Genomic DNA, 20,327 nt, shown 5'->3' on the forward strand with positions numbered 1-20,327 from the left:
TTGTTGCTTCTCTGAATCCTTTGAGATGCTGCTTACAGTTACTTAAAAAGTGTCAGCCACTCCAGTGTTTGGGTTCACTAGAAAGTCACTAAGGCATGACACACTTTAAAATATGTTTTAGTTTAACTTCTTAGTGAAATACAAGCAACTCTGTCGTTTAAAGACCCTTGTGTTAGTCTGAGAAGGCTAAGTGTACATAGTTCAAATTGAGAAATCTAGTATTTTGCCTTTTTGGAAATATAGTTATTTACACAGCTTTCTCTTGCAAATGGAAGACAAGCAGGTCGTCTAGATGTGCCTGCTAGTGTATTTGCAATTGTTGGGGCAGGTGACCCACATCTCCAGGCAGCCTTGCTGGGCTGGCTTCTCTGACTACAAGGTTATTGTGAGCTGGCAACACTTTATAGTGTGTGAGAATGCTGCACCCTGAGAGTGAAGGCCAAGGGCAAGATCCTTGTAAATTTCAATAGCTTTTCCAACAGCAGGCCAGCAGCAGGCAGGCCACCCTAGGGTCAGTGTGCGACTGGTATGTATTTGCAAGCCGGTAGAGCAAAACAAAGCTGAAAGCAAAGGCAAATTTAGGCCCACCAACCTTGAAGTCATCTCTGAAAGGGAACTGCTTTACCAGTTAACAATGGCACTTGCCTGGTTAGCCACACAAAGTGCATTGTATTCCTTGGTTTGACCCAGTAGGTACTGCTTATTTGTTACATCAGAAGCTTTAAGGTAGGGAGTCTTAAGACCCAAAACCCCCTTTCTTGGGAGTTAGAATGTTTAAGTTGATCTCTTATTAAGGGGCAATTTATTTAAAAACTTTTATTTCATGAGTGATATTATTAGTACTTAGCACATGTCTAAGTATAAAGGCTGGTTTTATTCTAGGACCCTTGAAAAGAGGGTTGTATAATTAAATAATCAGTTTTCCATATCCCTGAAAGCAACAATCAAAAGATAACGATACTGACTATATTAACTTCCTCTTTGTGAGGGTTAACTTGAGGTTGGCAGGCTTTTCTTGTAAGAAAATTCTTTTAAATTTTCATTTTATTGAAGTTGATTTGACTGATAAATTTTTCCTCTCTCTTATGAATACAGTAAAAATATTCACTCCTCTCATGGACATCATTTTTTAACTAACTGCATCTCCATCCTCTAGACTAGAACAGTGCCTGACACCTAATGGACACACAATAAATGGTTTGGAATTAATTTCTAATTGAAATTAATGAATTCTTTGTTTCTTTCCATATATATATATATATATATATATATATATATAGTCTATTAGATACATCAGAATAATAAAATGGAAATAAACAATTGTGAAGTGAAAAATCATGAAAAAAATGATGAGAATATATCTAAATATGAGCAGGAAAGCATTTATTATAATGGGCCATTAGTTCACCCCTGAGCTTCCTGGCAGCCAAGTCAGAAAGGGAAACATAGTGAGTTTTCTAATTCTTATAATCAGAAAAGAGAAAGCATATTATGTGTCAAAGAAAACTATATCCAACTGCTAAATTCTAAAACAACTACATGATTGCCTTGTTCTCAGGTTTTAAGATTTAATTTTGTTGAGAACAATTAGTTTCTTTATCTAAAATTCTTCCCCAAGTATCTACATTAATTATTACATGAACATTCATATGATGTATAAATGAAGATAATAATTTATCTCCTACTAGCTGAATAAGTCATTATCTATGCTCTCAAGTTTAATAAAGTGACATTAATAGGACCAGTGCCTCACAAAGTTACGAAAATGTGGATTCTCCATAGGAAAATTTCTTTCAGTTTTAGAAAAATTTATGTCAAAGATTCCTGGATCTGGTTGGTTGGCATTACTTGATAAAAGTGAAAGAAAATTTTACTTTTTTTAATCAAGAAAAAATTTTACTTAATAAAATTCTACAGATTTCTGAAATAGCAAGTCCTATGGAAAATTTTAGGACTAAAAGCATTTCCCACTAGAATGCAGACCACGTATATTTTTCTTCACGCTTTTATTAGAATACTTTAATTAGATGTGCGCACATTTAGGCCCTTATCTGTTTATTGTTAAATTGATAGAGAATTTATGGGGGAAAACCCTCATAGATTGAAATAAGAAGTTGCTAATTTTAGATTTATTATGGAAAAATACAGGCTATTTTTGGACCTTCATGCTTTGTAAGCCTATTGAAGTAGTACTTTACAAGAAACATAGAAAATAGCAAGTTTTGGCATCTATTGGTTGAGGGGACAGCACCAAAGTTTTTTCTTCTTTTTCTGACTTTGCTAAGTCACGTCAGTCGTGTCCGACTCTGTGTGACCCCATAGACGGCAGCCCACCAGGCTCCCCCATCCCTGGGATCCTCCAGGCAAGAACAGTGGAGTGGGTTGCCATTTCCTTCTCCAGTGCATGAAAGTGAAAAGTGAAAGTGAAGTCGCTCAGTTGTGTCCGACTCTTAGTGACCCCATGGACTGCAGCCTACCAGCCTCCTCCATCCATGGGATTTTCCAGGCAAGAGTACTGGAGAGGGGTGCCATTGCCTTCTCCGTTTCTGACTTTAGCATTTAAAATAATTTAATAATGCTATAATGTATTGGTAACATATGACTAAAAATTTTTAGAGGTAGATTTTGGTTTTAAGTAATAGCTCATTCTATTCCCAGGAAATGAATAAAGAAAATAACAGTTCTGTGAGCAACTGCAGTATTCATCAGGACAATGCAATCTGTATGAAAGCAAAGGCCATGGTGCTTAGTAGAGAGCAAACTTGCTCAACTGCAGTGTAAAGAAGGGCTGTGTACTCTTCCTTGAATATGTAAGAAAAGTGCACGGAATGTACATTTCCATAGCACTTTTAATCTGAGAATCCTAGGGCTTTATTGAATCACAGCACTGCAACACTTGTCAAGGCCAGCTATCAGGATTTCACTAGAATAACAGTCTTGATAGGAACATAAATAGAGTCTGAAAGTAGTAGACCAAGTTATGGATAGAAAACAGAAAACCAGCACAAAGGATGTATTGGGAGTGTATCTATCTATCTATCTACATACAAATGGATAGATAGAAGTATCTCTATGTTACACAGAGATTCTTCTAAGTATCTCAATATTACACATTCTTCTAAGTATCTCTATATTATACAGAGATTCTTCTATCTACCCATTTGTATATAAATAGACAGATACATATACTCCTACATACTTTGTTTATATTGATTTTCTGTTTTCTATCCATAAGTTGGTCTTCTATTTGTAAAAATAGATAGCTGGTGAGACTGTGGTATAAACCAGGGAGCTCAGCTTGGTGCTTTGCGGTGATCTAGAGGGGCGGGATGAGGGGTAGGGTAGGAGGAAGTTTCAAGAGGGAGGGGATATGTGTATACTTATAACTGATTCATTTCATTGTACAGCAGGAATGAACACAACATTGTAGACCAATTATACTCCAGTAAATATTCTCTCTCTATATATATAGATATAAAAGGCACAAAATAAACTTTTTTTTAATTGACATGATTTCATTGTTAATGTATAAATGTCTACGGTAATAATCTGGCAATGACCAGTAGCTCACATCACAGGAAAATGTTGCATGTTGTAATTAAACCACTATTTGTAACATGAAATTTACAAACTATGTATTTTTGTGTGTATTTTCTGCACTTTAAAAAATTACATTCGCTGTATTCCAGTTGATATTTTAGATATTAAATTTTTTTTATTGTCTACATTTCAAGTGTTTCCTTATGTAATTTATAATTTATTTACTTTTGGCTGGGGTGGATCGTCATCGCTGTACAGGCTTTTCTTAGGTTGTGAGCAGGAGTCACTCTCCAGTTGCAGTGCGTGGGCTTCTCACGGCAGTGGCTTCTCTTGTTGCAGAGCAGAGGCTCCAGGATGAGAGGGCCTCAGCAGCTGTGGTTCCCAGGCCCTTGAGCAGTCTCAGTAGTTGTGGCACACACGTTTAGTTGCTCTGTGGCACGTGGGGTCTTCCTGGCATGTGTGCTTAGTCGCTTAGTCGTGTCCGACTCTTTGTGACCCCAGGGACTGCAGCCCACCAGGCTCCTCTGTCCATGGGGATTCTCCAGGCAAGAATACTGGAGTGGGTTGCCATGCCCTCCTCCAGGGGATCTCCCCAACCCAGGGATCGAACCCAGGTCTCCAACATTGCAGGTGGATTCTTTACCTTCTGAGCCACCAGGGAAGTCTGGGCCAAGGATCAAACTCGTGTTTCCTGCATTAGCAGGCAGATTCTTTACTACTGAGCCGCCAGTGAAGCCCTTCATTATGTAATTTAAAAAATGTAGATCCTTAGAAAAGTAGACTGGTAGTTGAGCCTCTTGGTGCAAGGTTATGTTAAAGGGTTTTGTTATGTTAAACAGTTGGGAGAGTGATTCTTTCTGGTGTTCAGATAAACAACTGAAGAACCATGTTCTCTTTACATGAACCCATGAAATATTGATAAATAACTATATTTGCATGCATAGCTTCTAGTTAAGAGAATAAAGATTTGAGCAAGATTTAAAATGGAAACATACTAACCATAAACTTATTTGTGTGTATCTATGTGAATTGAGAAAAGCTTATCCATACTTTAATTTTAACAAAGAAACTGTTTATTTTCATTCAAAACTGTAGTCTGAGAACTAGTACATTAGGAACATCACAGTGGGGACTAAATAAACAGAAGTGTGGGAGGAAATAATCTGAAAGTAAAGCCAAAGAGATTACAGACAGAGATCATTGACGGAACTATGAGTGTGTGTACTTGAAACTAATAAGGCTAACTCATTAATCATGGCCTGATTTTTCAGACTGTGCCTCTCAAAATTGGTCTCATAATTTGTTCTCATCTCCAGGACACTAAATGTTGAACACCCACTTCAAGTGATGCTCTCTGTTAAGCAGTGGGGGTGATACCTGGTGAATAAGCCTCCAGTCCTGTTCTCAGGAAAGCGCAAGTGAAATAACACAGGCGTCTAAACACAAACAACTGTTACCAAGATGGGATGCAGTCAAGGCCAAAGTAAAAGGAAAACCAAATGCTATGGGCACAAAGTGAAAGAAGATTCATTTTTAAAGGGAGATCGAATCAGTGGCAGTGCCAGATTTTTTGTATAAGATTAAAGGCAGCAACCCCATTGGAAGGGTGGAAGTGGCCCAAGGACTTTGGTGTTCAATTTCCATTTATGTGACAATCACACTCTTCTTAGTTACATATTGTATTTATTGAGATGTCTTTGTATAGCTGTTAAACATTATGAGAAGCAGAGGTTTCTAAGCTCTCATCTATCCTTTGGTGCAATCATAAGATTAAGTGAGAAAATGAAAAGAGCCTTGAGGGGTGTGCAGAATAGCTACAGTCACAAATACAGTCTCATGGAGAGGGATCAGAATCGCCAAGACACCTGAAGAATGCAAGCGATTAGATTCTTAGGGGAATATGGATGATTCTCTGCTGACTTGAGAAATAAGGAGGAAAGTGGGTGGAAGGGAAAGAGTTGTTTGGGGAAATGAATTAGGCTGTAGCCAAATCATGGTGGAGCTTGCATGCCAAATGGGTGTCCTGAAGTCATTTGAGAGGCACTGGAGGATTTTAAGAGAAGTGACATGTTTAGAGCTATAATTCATTAGATTGATCCAGTGAAGTCTGTTCCTTGGTTTAGTTGTCACTAATTTGAATTGAAAACATTATAATAGAAGAAAAACTCCAGGGTGGTTTGTCCTCATAAATGGAATTCTTCCTCTTTGTTTCTCAGTGCAAGTCATTCAGCCACCAAAGAGCAATGTCAGATAGGACTGTTAACTCAGTCCTTGGGAAACTCAGTGCTTTTAATTAGGTTCTTTGGGTTTATTTAATATGTCCTGATTTAGATGAAAGAACATGTTCACTACCTGTTTTGTGGAGTATTCACAGAATTATGCCAGGACTTGCACATCAATATTTATACATTTGTTTTACAGTCTGTCATGTCATAATTAAAATAGCACACTGTTATACTCTCAAGGATTAAGAGAACTTTCTAAAGTGAGGTTTCAGCTTCATTGACTTCAAAGCAACAGATCACATGAAAGTTGCTAGCTATTTTAGATTTATACAGATTGAATACTTTCAGTGAAAGATTGAGCCAGATTCTTTCCTGCTATTTTCTTGCTGAAGGACAGAAATCGATTGTAGTTACATTTCTAGAGGATGTCAGAAACAAATATTCAAGGATGTTACAACTTGAGTTTTGATTAACAATTTTTTAGACTAGTAAAATTCCATCCTTCCCTGAGAAGCCTTGTTGAAATGAAAGTAACTTGTATTTAAATATTGGATATGTTATCAGTAAACAGCAATAATGTTTGTTTAAGAAATGCAAGAGAGTCTTAACGTTGTGATTTTCTTTTAGTCACTGCATTACAGATGAGAATAAAACAAAGTTCCTATTAGTGGACAAAGGTTAGCAAAGTAGGATTCTCTTTGAAATTGAATCAGAGCAGAGAACTTGAAGTGCAGAGACTTCTCTTCAGATAATACTTCACATTCAGCTTCAGTCCACTGAACAAACATCTAGTGTACTCATTAGGAAATTCACAAGCAATTTAACATGTGATTTTTTTTCCCTTGGAGAGTTTACTGGCTAGAGAATACATTAATGATGTGAATAACTGCCATTTATCAAATGCTTGCTTTATTTCAGATATTTAGCTATCAAAGTCCTATGTGGATTAGTTTATTTAATCCTCATCAAAACTCCTTGAGGTAAGACTATCATTTTATGTATGTATGTTTGCCTGCATGCTTGTGGGTTTAAATTTATCTATTTATATTTTTTCTTCCAGTTTTATTGAGATATAATTGACATAGAGCACTGTAATAGTTTAAGGTACATAGCATAATGATTCAACTTACATATATTTTGGAATTATTGCCACAATAAGTGAATTTCTATTATCTCATATAGATACACAATTAAAGAAATAGGAAAAGATCTGTTTCCTTGTGATGGAGATTGTTAGAAATTATTCTCTTAACAACTTTCATGTATAATATACAGTAGTATTAGTTATATTTACCATGTCATATATCAATCACATCCCTAGTACTTATCCTGTAACTAGATGTTTCATTGTCTTTATCTTATTGGTGAGGAATCAGACCCAGTGATGTTAAATAACTGCCCAAGATTTTATGGATATTAAGGGACCGGTCAAGCCAGGTTTAACCCAGGAAAGCCTATTTTAGGCCAGTGTTCTTACCTGTTACTGGACATTACCTCTGAGAAGAATTTACATGACACAGACACAGATTGTGCAACTCAGTAGAAGTGATGCACACTTGAAGAAAAATTTGTTAACTGACACAATTTGTTAAGCAACTGTACTCCAATAAAATTTAAAAAATAAGATAAAACAAATTAAAAAAATTGTTTCCCAAAGGCAGTTTGTAAGTGTGTTGTTTAGAATGCCAAACTTTTTTTTTTTTTTTTTTACAGAAACTATGATATCCGGTGGTTAGTTTTTTGAGTCTACTTTCAAAAAGCCTAACTACTTCCTAACAGACCCAGGAAAGTTTGTGGTTAAGAACATAAGCCTTGGCATCAGACAACAGGGGGGAATTCCAGCCTCTGCCACTGGTTGCATAGCCTTGAACACACTCCTTTTTCTAAACCCAGGACCTCATTCACGGGGTTAATGATACCTAATAAAAGAGTAGGATCAAATAAAATAAAAGTGCCAAGTGCTTAGTAATGTGCTTGACACAGAGAAAGAGACAAGTTTTAAAGCAGATTAGCATGGGTTCTGTGGAGAAGGAAATGGCAGCCCACTCCAGTATTCTTGCCTGGAAAATCCCATGGATCGCGGAGCCTGGTAGGCTACCGCCCATGGGGTCGCAAAGAGTCGGACACGACTGAGCAACTTCACTCACTCACTCAGCATGGGTTCTGAGAACAGGGGACCAACTTCGTTATTTTATTTCTTTATTAAAATTAAGGACATCTTTCATTGCTTTTATATTATAGTAGCAGTATATATTCATTGCAGAAAAATTAGTAGATTTTATTAGTAATAATTACATTTAAATTGCCATTTAAACTGACAATCAGAGACAATCACCATTGATATTTAGATAATTATTCTTTCAGTTTTGGCATTTTTTCCTTTTCACAAAACATGGAATCATTTTGCCTCATAATATTTAATAATCTGCTTTTAAACTTAAAAATATAATGAGAATTTCCCTCATTCCATTAGTCTATAACATTTTTTTCCTGATAGTATAGAATTCTTTGTTATGGATGTAGCATAACTTCACTTAACCATTATCTCTGAACATTTAAATGTTTACAACCTTTTTTTCTATTATGAACAATCCTGAAATAAACAGCCTTGTAGGTAAAAAATGTGTATTTGTTTTAAATTATTTTTAGCTTTAATCATTAGAAATAGAATCAGGTCACCAAATGGTATTCACATTTTAAACACTTTTGGTATTTCCTGACAAATTACCTTACATAACTGTTGTATCGATTTATATCCTTTCCAGCAATGTGTGAGAATGTTCATTTCTTTGAATCACCAACACTAGAGAGTATGATAGTTGCCAACCTGATAGGTGAATAGTATCTATCATTTTAATTTTAGTTTCTTTGGTTATCAATGATGTAAGATTTTTTCATAGTCTTTTTGGCTATTAGTAGTTTTTATGACTTGATACACTTTCTTTTTCTCTTGAGATAGTTGTCCTTTCATTATTGAGTTAAAAGTGCTAATTATAAATCAAGGTACAATGTGTGTCTCATATATTACAAGTGTACATAAATAGTTATTTAAATTTCTCATTTTCTCTTCAATCTTATTTATGCACCTTTTGATATGTATGTGTAGAGGATTTTACTTTTTCAAGTTTGTCACTATTTGATTTTTTTCCATGAAATTTGATGTCTTTAAAATGAAATTAAAATTTCATTTAAAATTTTCAGTTAAAATTGTATTCAATCGAGAATTTATTTTAGTATATTTTGTTATATAAAAATGATTTTAATTCATTCAACAAACATTAACTAATAATACATGCCTACAGTGTACACCAGGTATGATTTTGCTTGGGCAATAATTGGTGTACAAGGCAGGCAGAATTCCTGCCCACAGGAGGAGCTCCTCCTTCAAGTGGCTCATTAGTTATGTTTGTACATTACTTTCCTCTCACTGACTTAAATTCCTCCTTCATTACACACCAAATACATACGTATAGTCAGGTATGCTTATACACTCTCTATTTGATACTGTTTCTGTGTTTCTGTGCCAGTATCTCACTGTTTTAATGATCATAATCTTAAAACAATGCATTTTAATAAATAGCAAGGCAAGAACTAATTCTTGATTTGTCTCTGCTATTTATTTTTTAAATTTTTTTCTTGTGTCACAACATATATAACATAAAATCTTCCATTTTAACAATTTTGAAGTGTATGATTCAGTGACATTAATTATATTCACTGTATTGTGATATCACCACCATTATCTTTTTCTAAAACTTTTTATCACCTCAAACAGAAATTTTCTGTCCATTAAGCAATGATTTCCTATAATCCCCTTTCCCCAGACTCTCAGTTCAGTTCAGTTGCTTAGTTGTGTCTGACTCTTTGCGACCCCACAGACCACAGCACGCTAGGCCTCCCTGTCCGTCACCAGCTCCCGGAGTTTACCCAAACTCATGTCCATCAAGTTGGTGATGCCATCCAGCCATCTCATCCTCTGTTGTCCCCTTCTTCTCCTGACCTCAATCTTTCCCAGCATCAGGGTCTTTTCAAATGAGTCTGCTCTTCGTATCAGGTGGCCAAAGTATTGGAATTTCAGCTTCAACATCAGTCCCTCCAATGAACACCCAAGACTGATCTCCTTTAGGATGGACTGGTTGGGCCTTCTTGCAGTCCAAGGGGCTCTCAAGAGTCTTCTCCAACACCACAGTTCAAAAGAATCAATTCTTCGGAGCTCAGCTTTCTTTATGGTCCAACTCTCACATCCATACATAACTACTGGAAAAACCGTAGCTTTGACTAGACGGACCTTTGTTGGCAAAGTAATGTCTCTGCTTTTTAATATGCTGTCTAGGTTGGTCATAACTTTCCTTCTAAGGAGTATGTGTCTTTTAATTTCATGGCTACAGTGACCATCTGCAGTGATTTTGGAGCCCCCAAAATAAAGTCAGCCACTGTTTCCACTGTTTGCCCATGTATTTGCCAAGAAGTGATGGGACCAGATGCCATGATCTCAGTTTTCTGAATGTTGAGCTTTAAGCCAACTTTTTCCACTCTCCTCTTTCACTTCATCAAGAGGCTCTTTAGTTCTTCTTCATTTTCTGCCATAAGAGTGGTATCATCTGTTAATCTACTTTCTTTCTCAATAAATTTGCCATTCTAGATATTTTATATCAAAGTGAAGTGAAAGTGTTAGTTGCTCACTCGTGTTTAACTCTTTGCGATCCCATAACTGTAGCGCACCATGTTCCTCTATCCATGGAATTCTCCAGGCAAGAATACTGGAGTGGGTTACCATTCCCTTCTCTAGAGATTTTATGTAAGTGAAATACAAATATTTGTCCTCTTATGTCTGGCTTATTTCACTTAGCATGTTTTTAAGGTTCATCCGTGTTGTAGCACATATCAGAGCCTGATTTCTTTCTATAGCTAGATAATATTCCAGTGTAGGTAATATAACACTTTGCATATATCCATTCAGTGGTGGTGTCCCTTGTATTATACTTCTGGAAGAACTTTGGAATCATTTTGTCAAACTCCTCTCCCAAACTCCTCTAGTGTCTTCTTAACATTCTTTAATGTCCCTTTCTATCTACCTTTTGTTCTATTAAGCCTGTCTTCCCACTTTACTGGTACAGAATGCCTTCATACTGGCCCAAGCCAGCACTCTACCTTGATCCTTGAAGTTCCCTCAAGCTGCCTCATGCTTCACAGTTAACTAGTTACATCTTCATTCTCCAATAAATATGGACAATTTCTTTTTTGCAATTAATCTCAGAGAGGTATTGGGAAAATAGATGCCTCTTGGTGGAATGTGTATTTTAGGAAAAGGGTATTTGTGATTTTAAATGATTTGCTTTTTTAAAAAAAAATTCCAATAACATAGCAAAATATCTTTTAAAATTTTAGTCTACAGGAGGGTAGCTTATTTTTGAGTTGACAGCTCCTTAAGTCTGCCTGCCCATCCACAGTATGTTAAGGCATCCCTGTTTTGTCAGCTGATGTCTGTGTGAAATGTGAACTCAATTTTCTGTTGGCCTTCCTCCTATAGTAAGGACCATTATTGACTCCAGTGACAGTAGATGTGTTGGATGTAGTTTGTGTGTCTGGTTGGCAGTGAGTCGGTATAAATCAGGTACTATTTTAAAACAGAGATATCTTGTTAACAATCTAACACTAAACTGTGTATTCTGGTACGTAGTTCAGGGAAGGAAAAGAGAAATGAGAGCTGGCATGCTATGGGACAGCTTCATGGGTATTTCAAGAATAATTTATTTGAAAAAGATACGTTTCTTCTGGTCTTTGCAAAGGTAAGGACAAACTTCTAGAAGGAAGAAACTATTAGACTGATGATGTTTATTAGTCCACTGTTGCGTGTGTAGTAGAAAGGTCAGTGGCTTTGGAATTGTGTATAAATGGCTTAAGTTCTTGGTTCTGTCACTTGGTAGCCTATGTTATCTCAGTCAAATTAATGTTTCCTTTAAGCCTTAGTTTCCTCAACTATAAAATATACTTCACTCAGCTGTTTTAAAGCTCAAACAAGATAAATAGTGTGAGACCTCCTAGCAACATGTAGTCCATTGTAAACACTCAGTGAAGATCCATCTCCTTTCCCTTCCTTCCCTGTGATGATGTGCTCAGTCATGGCCGACTCTTTGCGACCGCATAGACTGTAGCCCACCAGGTTCCTCTGTCCATGGAATTTTCCAGGCAAGAATACTGGAGTGGGTTGCCATTTCCTTCTCCCTTCCTTTCCTTAGTCAGTTCAGTTCAGTCGCTCAGTCGTGTCCGACTCTTTGAGACCCCATGAATTGCAGCACGCCAGGCCTCCCTGTCCATCACCAACTCCTGGAGTTCACTCAAACTCACGTCTATCGTGTCGGTGATGCCATCCAGCCATTTCATCCTCTGTCTTCCCCTTTTCCTCCTGCCCCCAATCCCTCCCAGCATCAGAGTCTTTTCCAATGAGTCAACTCTTCGCATGCAAAAATAGTCTGTATATGGGAACCATTTGTAGCACTGAGAATTCAACTCTTCTTGGTTAATGGCTGAATAAAGACAATGTCTTAATTTTTCAAAATGCCTCAACTTTCCTATGTGTAGCTTTCATTTTATGCTTCGCTAAATTATGGTGCTTGCAAAGCGCCTTGAGCTTTTCCAGTACAAAGAATACTGTAAGCAGGATGGAATTAACATTATCCCTAGTCTATAAAGTATCGGACCTGCGTTCTTAGTGATTGACAGGATACATGTTTATACAGTTGCTGTCGCCTAGGGACATCTTCTTGCCCGAGTCCTACAGTACTGTTTTGCCACCTGTAACTGTGCTAAATAAAAATGGTCCCATCTATCATTTCTGTAGCTTTTCCTCATAGAAGCAGTTTTGATAAAGATAAAAAACCCAGGACATCATAGCATCAACAATCTTTTCCTCTTCAAAGGCATCTTTCAGACCAGGCTCTAGCAGTCCCTTACAAACATTAATTATGTAAATCTTATACACTATTGCTTTGTGGGAGGTGAAGTGTTTAGTAAAAATGATCATCTGAACAGAGGTTGGCTGTGTGGGGGTGGAACAGAAATTTGGAAAGTGGGATGTGAGTGCTCAGAGAGCATTCATTGCTAATACAAAGTCAGCTGCCTGCTAGGCTGATGCTGTGAACACTTCTGCTAGGATTTTGAGTAATACATAAAATTCAGGCTATTCTTTGTGAGAGAGAAATTTGTGAGTGGTATGAGCTATTTAGGTCTTCCCTGGTAGCTCAGCTGGTAAAGAATCTGCCTGCCATGCAGGAGACCCCGGTTTGATTCCTGGGTTGGGAAGATCCCCTGGAGAAGGGATAGGCTACTCACTCCAGTATTCTTGCTTGGAGAATCCCAATGAACAGAGGAGCCTGGCAGGCAACAGTCCATGGGGTTGCAAAGAGTCGGACATGACTGAAGTGACTAAGCACAGCACACGAGCTACTTACATATTAAAGATATTAATTCTTAGGGTTAATTCTGCATACTGTGTACTCAGTGGCACCCTGAGGTCTGGGGTTGAGTTGTCCCATGTCATAGCATGAAGAAACAACTCCAGATTGAACTCAGATTGAGTCCAGGTGGCTCATTCTGACTCCTGTAGGGAAGTAAATGGTAGATAAGAAATTTGGAAGCCCTTTGTCAGAGTATAACTTCCTGCTAGAGAATGATTTAGTGAAGGGTTGAACTTTAAAAGTTAATACCAAGAGTGTATAGGATTTATGGGCTTCCCTGGTGGCTCAATGGTAAAGAATCTGCTTGCAATGCAGGGGCTGTGAGTTCGAGATGCCGGTTTGATCCCTGGATCAGGAAGATCCTCTGGGGAAGAAAAGCAATCCACTCCAGTATTCTTGCCTGGGAAATCCCATGGACAGAGGAGCTTGTGGGCTACAGTCCATGGGGTCGCAAGAGTTAGACACAACTTATCAACTAAACCATCGCAACTATAGGATATATATGGTTTATGCATATTTATTAGTATCTACCCTTTTTGCTTGTTTTATTTTGATTATTGCCCCTAATCATGAATATTTTTGGGGGAGGGGGAGAAACTATTTCTAAAAGCCTAAGAGAAATCCTATATGTTATTTATTTAAACTTTAATAATGCTTTTTAGGGTAACAGAAATTATATTATCTATTGTATCACAATGATACAGAATAGACTGATAAAAATATCAACTGTCTTCAGTGTTTCAGCATTGGTCATTGTTTACCATTTAGGACTTAAATTTTTTTTTACACTAGGTCCTTGTTGGTTATCTGTTTTAAATATAGCAGTTTGTATGTGCCAGTCATAAACTCCCAATCTATCCCTACTCCCCACCCTTCCCTGCTGGTAACCATAACTTCATTCTCTAAATCTAAAATTGTATCATTTTCATTTTTTTTTACCTTTTAGGATTTCTTATAACTGATGTGTCTGGTTAATCTTTGAAATGAGAAAGCAAGTTAATGCTTTTGCAGTTTATTTGATAGGTAATTTTTTTTGCAATGTGGAATTAGTGTAGAAAAATCATGAAGATATCCTTGGTGTCTAGAACCTAGCACAGTACCTGAATACTTAATATTTGCTAAATGAATCAGAGCTACTGACATAAATCATTTTCCATAGTTGAAATCCTTGCTAATTTGATTCTTTGATTTCTGATAAACCCACTGGTTTTGCATATTTAAAAAAACATAATTTAGAATAGAAGGATCATTTTTTTTTTCTGGTGAAAATCTTATACTTTACCATAATTACATTTGCCCAGAAAATGTAAGAGCTGCTGTGACAGTTCGTACGAACTACCTGTAGTGAATGAACATCAATTATCCACCCCCTTTCTCTCCTTCCTTGCAGTACTCAGGTTTTCCTTGGAAGAGCCACCCCTCCTCACTGTGTAGTAGCCTTTAGTTGGATGGGATTGAATTGCCTGCAGTACAGGGGTTGGACCTGAATTGGTATAGACCAATCAGAATACCCCCTGACTGTTGCTTGCTGTAGGCTTATATATGCATGTGCAGCAGTCCCCAGGTCACTGTTATTGGTGCACCAGAAATTCAGTCTCAAGCTGACTGAGAGATGTGAGTGAGAGCATGTGAAACAACCTTTCTGGGAGACTTGTTTTGGAGTCATGGGGGAAGGCTGAACTTGACATTATGGAGAAGGGCAAAACCAAGAAAACTGTAGAAAAACAAGAATCATGTTCCTGACAGAGCTACACCTGAAGCCAGCCCTAACTCTGACCTTTACTGTTATGTGAGTCCCTTTTGGTTTTTAAATTAGTTTATTAGAGGTTTTCTGTTCTTTGTAAGGGAGAAAAACCACCTTAATTGATATATATAGCCTTATCTTAATTATATTATTTTACAGGGAAATGTTAAAAAATACTAGTTTCTCTGCAAAATAGTTTTAACTTTGTGCTTTTAGAGAGGCACAATAATTTTCCTCTGACTAGAAGACAAAGATACTTTTGTGTATTTTAGATAACAAAACCGCTAGAAAAACAGGCTGAAGTTTATGAGAAACTCCTAAATGTCGTCCTTTTCCCCCAACAAGTACCCGAGATGTTATGGGATTTTCGCATGGCACAATTCATCTATCATTACACGCACCTGATATTTACACTGCACCTTTTAGGCATTGTCTGTTAGGGGTTAAAAACCCTATTATGAAGGAGGCTAGAAAAAGAAAAGGCATGTCAACAGTAAGTCCATTTAGGTAACCTTTGCAGAGTTGGTGTTTTTTTCATGTCAACAAGTCTTTTGCTTTATTTTCTGCCTTGGTTTCCATCACTGTTCATTTCAAAACTTCCCCAAGCCAGACTTTTCATGAGGAATCATCCAAAACAGAATACATTTGGAATTCTGCTTCTTATGACCTAGTTGTATCACAAGAGGGATCAAAGAGGTTTTGTTCTGTTTCTATAATCAACTATTTCTTTGAGAGGGCAGATTCATAAGAGTCTGAATTATGCTGAGAAATGCATACAAGGCAAGCAGCTACATGGCATGTTAATTACCTCCCTCCACTCCAGTGGGGGAAAAAAATATCAGGCAGAAACAGATGTCTAAGGTTAAATTCAGTTTGATTCTCTTCACGTAGAAAATAATTGGACTGTTTCCTTTATTCCTAGGCTTTTTCTTTTCTTTTCTTTCGTGTCTTATCTTTAGTCTATTTTCTCTCCAGCTCTTCCCTTTCATTTCCTAAGCATTCGCCTTTTGCTCATGTTAAGAAGATTTCTACTTGACAAATTCTTCTCCTTGATGGACTCTATAGGACATAATATTAATACAAAGGGAACAGATGGCTGCCTGTGGAACCCACCAATTATGGTAGTACCTTGCTTAATCTGAATTGACTAATTAAAATCCTCAATTAACTGGAATTGATAATTCAGTATACATGACCTCTACAGTGACCTCAAGATATAGTGAACTTGCTAATGAGTATCTAGAATTATTTTCCTACCTTTTGTTGTGAGGACATGAAAACAAAAGGCAAGGAAATTAACTCATTTAAGGGATTTATTAAAAGTCTAAAAAAATCAAATCCTAGTGTCTTATATTTGCTATGAAATCAGAATACATATAACCTAAGTTCTATATTTTCAGCATATATATGTGTAATTTTGTCCTTATCAATCATTATTGACATTTGGATTAATCACTAGTACTTTGAGATATTCCATTTTTCCATGCAATTTGATGAACATTTATTAACTTTCCAAAATATTCAAACTACTATGCTGTCAAGGTGATTAAAAATAAAAGAGTTTTCCAGTCACCACTGTCATCTAATAAATCACTCCAAAACTTATGGCTTAAAATAACAGAAGTCATTTTTTTATGACCACAGGTTCTTTGGGCAGGAATTCAGGAAGGGGCTTAGATGGGTTGTTTCAGCATTGGGTGTCTCATATGGTTGCACTCAGATAGTGGTTGGAGTTGGAAGAGAAAGACAGCTAGAGGAGTTAAAGCCTCTGTTTTCCTTCAAAGGGCTTTAGGGCCTGTCAGTGTGGTCTCTTTGAGTGGGATAGGTTGGACTTCCTTACAGCATGGACACATCAAGGCAGTTGGATTGCTTGCATGACAGCTCAGAGCAAGAGTTTAAGGTAACAAGGTAGACACTGTATCACCTTTCATGATTAGCCTTAAAAGTCATGCGGTATCATTGCTGCTGCATTTCATTGATTGCAAGAGTGTCATCAGTCCCTTCAAATTCAAGGAGAAGGATATTAGACTTCGTATCTCACTGAGAGTGCTAAGTTTCTAAAAAGGTATGTGAACTGGATTGTGGTCATTTTTGGAAAATAAAATTTGCCATAATGAATGAAACACTATCTTTTCCAAAGAAGTTCCTACTCGAGTGAATAGAACCATTAGACGTTTCTTTTGTCCCAGTTATGCCATGAAAAAAATTATAAAGACACTAAAAGATTACAGAGGCAGAAAAGTCTAGGAACCTCCTGGATAAAAATAAGACATGGACATCCAACTGCAGTCTTAGTAGGCCCATAACTGACATTTGTAGGGTCTGAGGTTTGATAGAAATGAAGCTCTTAGCTTCTTCCTGTCTTTTCCCATTACAACAGAGGAGCTGTTGGGAGTGAGCATACCAAAGGCGAATCAACTCTTTGGAGGAAGAACCAGAGAATATGCTTTTGCATGAGTAAGAGGCCCATGCAAAAGCAGATTCAGTGTAGATTTAAGTGAAGAATTCTGGAGTTCAAAGTATGTCGTTTAGGAAAGTAAACTGGGGCTGTGGTGAACATGCCCAGCTGGGCCCACAGACTCCAGCCCATGTGGAGGGTTGTGGCTGGAGGGCCTTCTAAGATTCAGGGCCCTGGGCAAGACCTAGGCCAAGGGAGGTACTAAGCCCCAGCACAGAACTCAGTATACAATTGGTCCTCAATATATATGTGACATATAAAGTATTCTGGGGCAGATTCTGATAAGTATGATGGAAGAGGCAAGTATTGGCTGCTGTGAAAACTGCAGAAAAGAACCATTAATGTTGACTAGGTATCTAGGGAAGACTTCTGTGCCTGCTACCTTTAAGAATGAGGAATGAGGGATTGAAGAAGTAGGGGGAAGTGGGATGGGAAGTCAGGAAAAGGCAGGAATTAACAAATTCTAGAGGCAAGCATCAAAAGTAAATCTAAAATTGTGTTCCCTGTCAGGGTAAAGCTGGGTTTAATGGCTTTCCAAAGCATAAACAACCCAATATCTCTAAAAACACATGCAAATTCCAAACTTATTAAAGCCTCTGAAGCCACCAATACCAAAAAGGAAAGAAAAAAAAATCTAGAAACAGCAAATTTGGGTTTTTCTGTAAGTAATAAGTGGATGTATGTAGAGAGAAACACACTCCACAGGCCATCTCAGAAGGCCTTGAAATGTGAAGTAATTTCATAGGCTAATGAGTGGAAGGATTATTCCAACTATTCTGGGGAATGGGTGGAGAGTTCCAGCAGTTGGGTCACTGCCCCTTTTTCAGTCTTTGATGGTAGCCTTGGAACTGTCATGGTGCCTGTGGGTGTGCCAAGTAGCTCTCTGATGTGTTATACTGAGGTTCAAGATCTAGTGGAATTCAACTCCTCGCCATCTTAGACTTATTTGGTTCTAATGAGTTCATGTTGTGTCCTCAGTTTATCTCATTCTTTCAAAGGTTTTGCCCTGCCCCGTTCCCTCCTGTTTCATTCCCCCCTCAGCAGTTTTACTCCCATATTCTTATGGGAAGCGGAGGGGTGATGGTCCATCTTCTGTAATTGCTTCAAGGCCAAGTAGGGATGTTGACCCTGCCTGTCAGGGAGTAAAAAATCTCTGAATACCTGATCTAGGGACCCCAGGGGCAGGATATAATTGGTCCTTGTTTTAAGGACCTTGTTTTAAGTCAGGATGGGATGGAAACCTCCCATAGCCATCATCTTGATGTGGAACTGTTGTAACTGCTTCCTTAGCTATAGAAAGAGCAATTTTTAAATTAACTGTATGCACTTAAAAAATACTGTTTTGACTCTATGCTCTTTGCTTTTTTTTTTGTTTGTTTGTTTTTTAATGATTTTATTTATGGCTGTGCAGGCTCTTCATGCTGCGTGGGCTTTTCTCTAGCTGCGGCGAGCAGGGGCTGCTCTCCAGTTGGGGGGTGTGGGCTTTTCTCTAGCTGTGGCGAGCAGGGGCTGCTCTCCAGTGGGCGCGGGGCATGGGCTTCTCACCGCGGTGGCTCCTCTTGTTGCGGAGCATGGGCTCTGGTGCCCACAGACCTCAGTTCTGCGGCTCCCGGGCTCGAGAGCCCTGGCCCAGTGGCTGTGATGCATGGGCTCAGCTGCTGTGCCACGTGTGGTCTTCCCAGACCAGGGGTGGAACTCGCGTCCCCTGCTTTGGCAGGGGGGCGACTCTTTACCACTGAGCTGCTAGGAAAGCCCTCAGGCATATTTTAGACTAGTTTTCCACGCTCCTATCTGGTGAGAGAGGCCTGGGAGCCGGGAGTCCTCAGCCACAGTGCTGGCTCTGCCATCAAAAGCTCTGGGGCCTCTAGCGAGCGCCTGCCCCTCCCTCAGTCGTGTCTGACTCTTTGCCCACCAGGCTCCTCTGTCCATGGGATTTCCCAGGCAAGATTACTGGAGTGGGTTGCCATTTCCTTCTCCATGCTCTTTGCTTCTTGATTAAGTATCAATTTTATGTTCTGTAGGGAGATAATAAAGATATTTTAGTCCTCATTGAATATTTTAAAAAATTATTGCTGAGTTAAAATTTTAGCACCATCATTGTTAGCAATGTCATAATTTTTTACAACTGTCATCAAATTGGGAAAACATTTTGTCATACTGTTGAACTGACAAACCCGCTCTCTATTTTTAATATAGTTAAGGATTTGTTTAAAGCTAGAATTCTGATAAATTCTATCTCACATTGTTATCATAAACTGTGAGAAATATGGACCTTTTATAATTGTGTGTTGTTTTTCAGTCTCTAAGTCGTGTCTTACTCTTTGTGATCCCATGAACTTCAGCACACCAAGCTTTCCTGTCCTTCAGTATCTCCCAGCGTTTGCTCAGACTTATGTCCATTGACTCAGTGATGCCATCCAGTCATCTTATCCTTTGTTGCCCCCTTCTCCTCCTACCTTCAATCTTTCCCAGCATCAGGGTCTTTTCCAATGAGTCAGCTTTTCACATCAGGTGGCCAAAGTATTGGAGCTTCAGTTTTAGCCCCAGTCCTTTCAATGAATATTCAGGTTTGCTTCCCTTTAGGCTTGACTGGTTTGATCTCCTTGCAATCCAAGGAACTCTGAAGAGTCTTCTCCAGCACCACAGTTCAAAAGCATCAATTCTTTGGTGCTCAGCTTTCTTTATGGTCCGACTTTCACATCTGTTCATGACTATTGCAAAAAACCATAGCTTTGACTATATGGACCTTTGTCAGTAGAGTGGTGTCTCTGCTTTTTCCTACGTGGTCTAGGTTAGTCATAACTTTTCTTCCAAGGAGCAAGCATCATTTAAGTTCATGGCTGCAGTCACCATCCACAGTGAATTTGAAGCCAGGAAAATAAAATAATTGTATTTAAATGCTT

Source organism: Bos mutus, chromosome 9, assembly GCF_027580195.1.
Source record: "Bos mutus isolate GX-2022 chromosome 9, NWIPB_WYAK_1.1, whole genome shotgun sequence".
NCBI lineage: Eukaryota > Metazoa > Chordata > Mammalia > Artiodactyla > Bovidae > Bos > Bos mutus.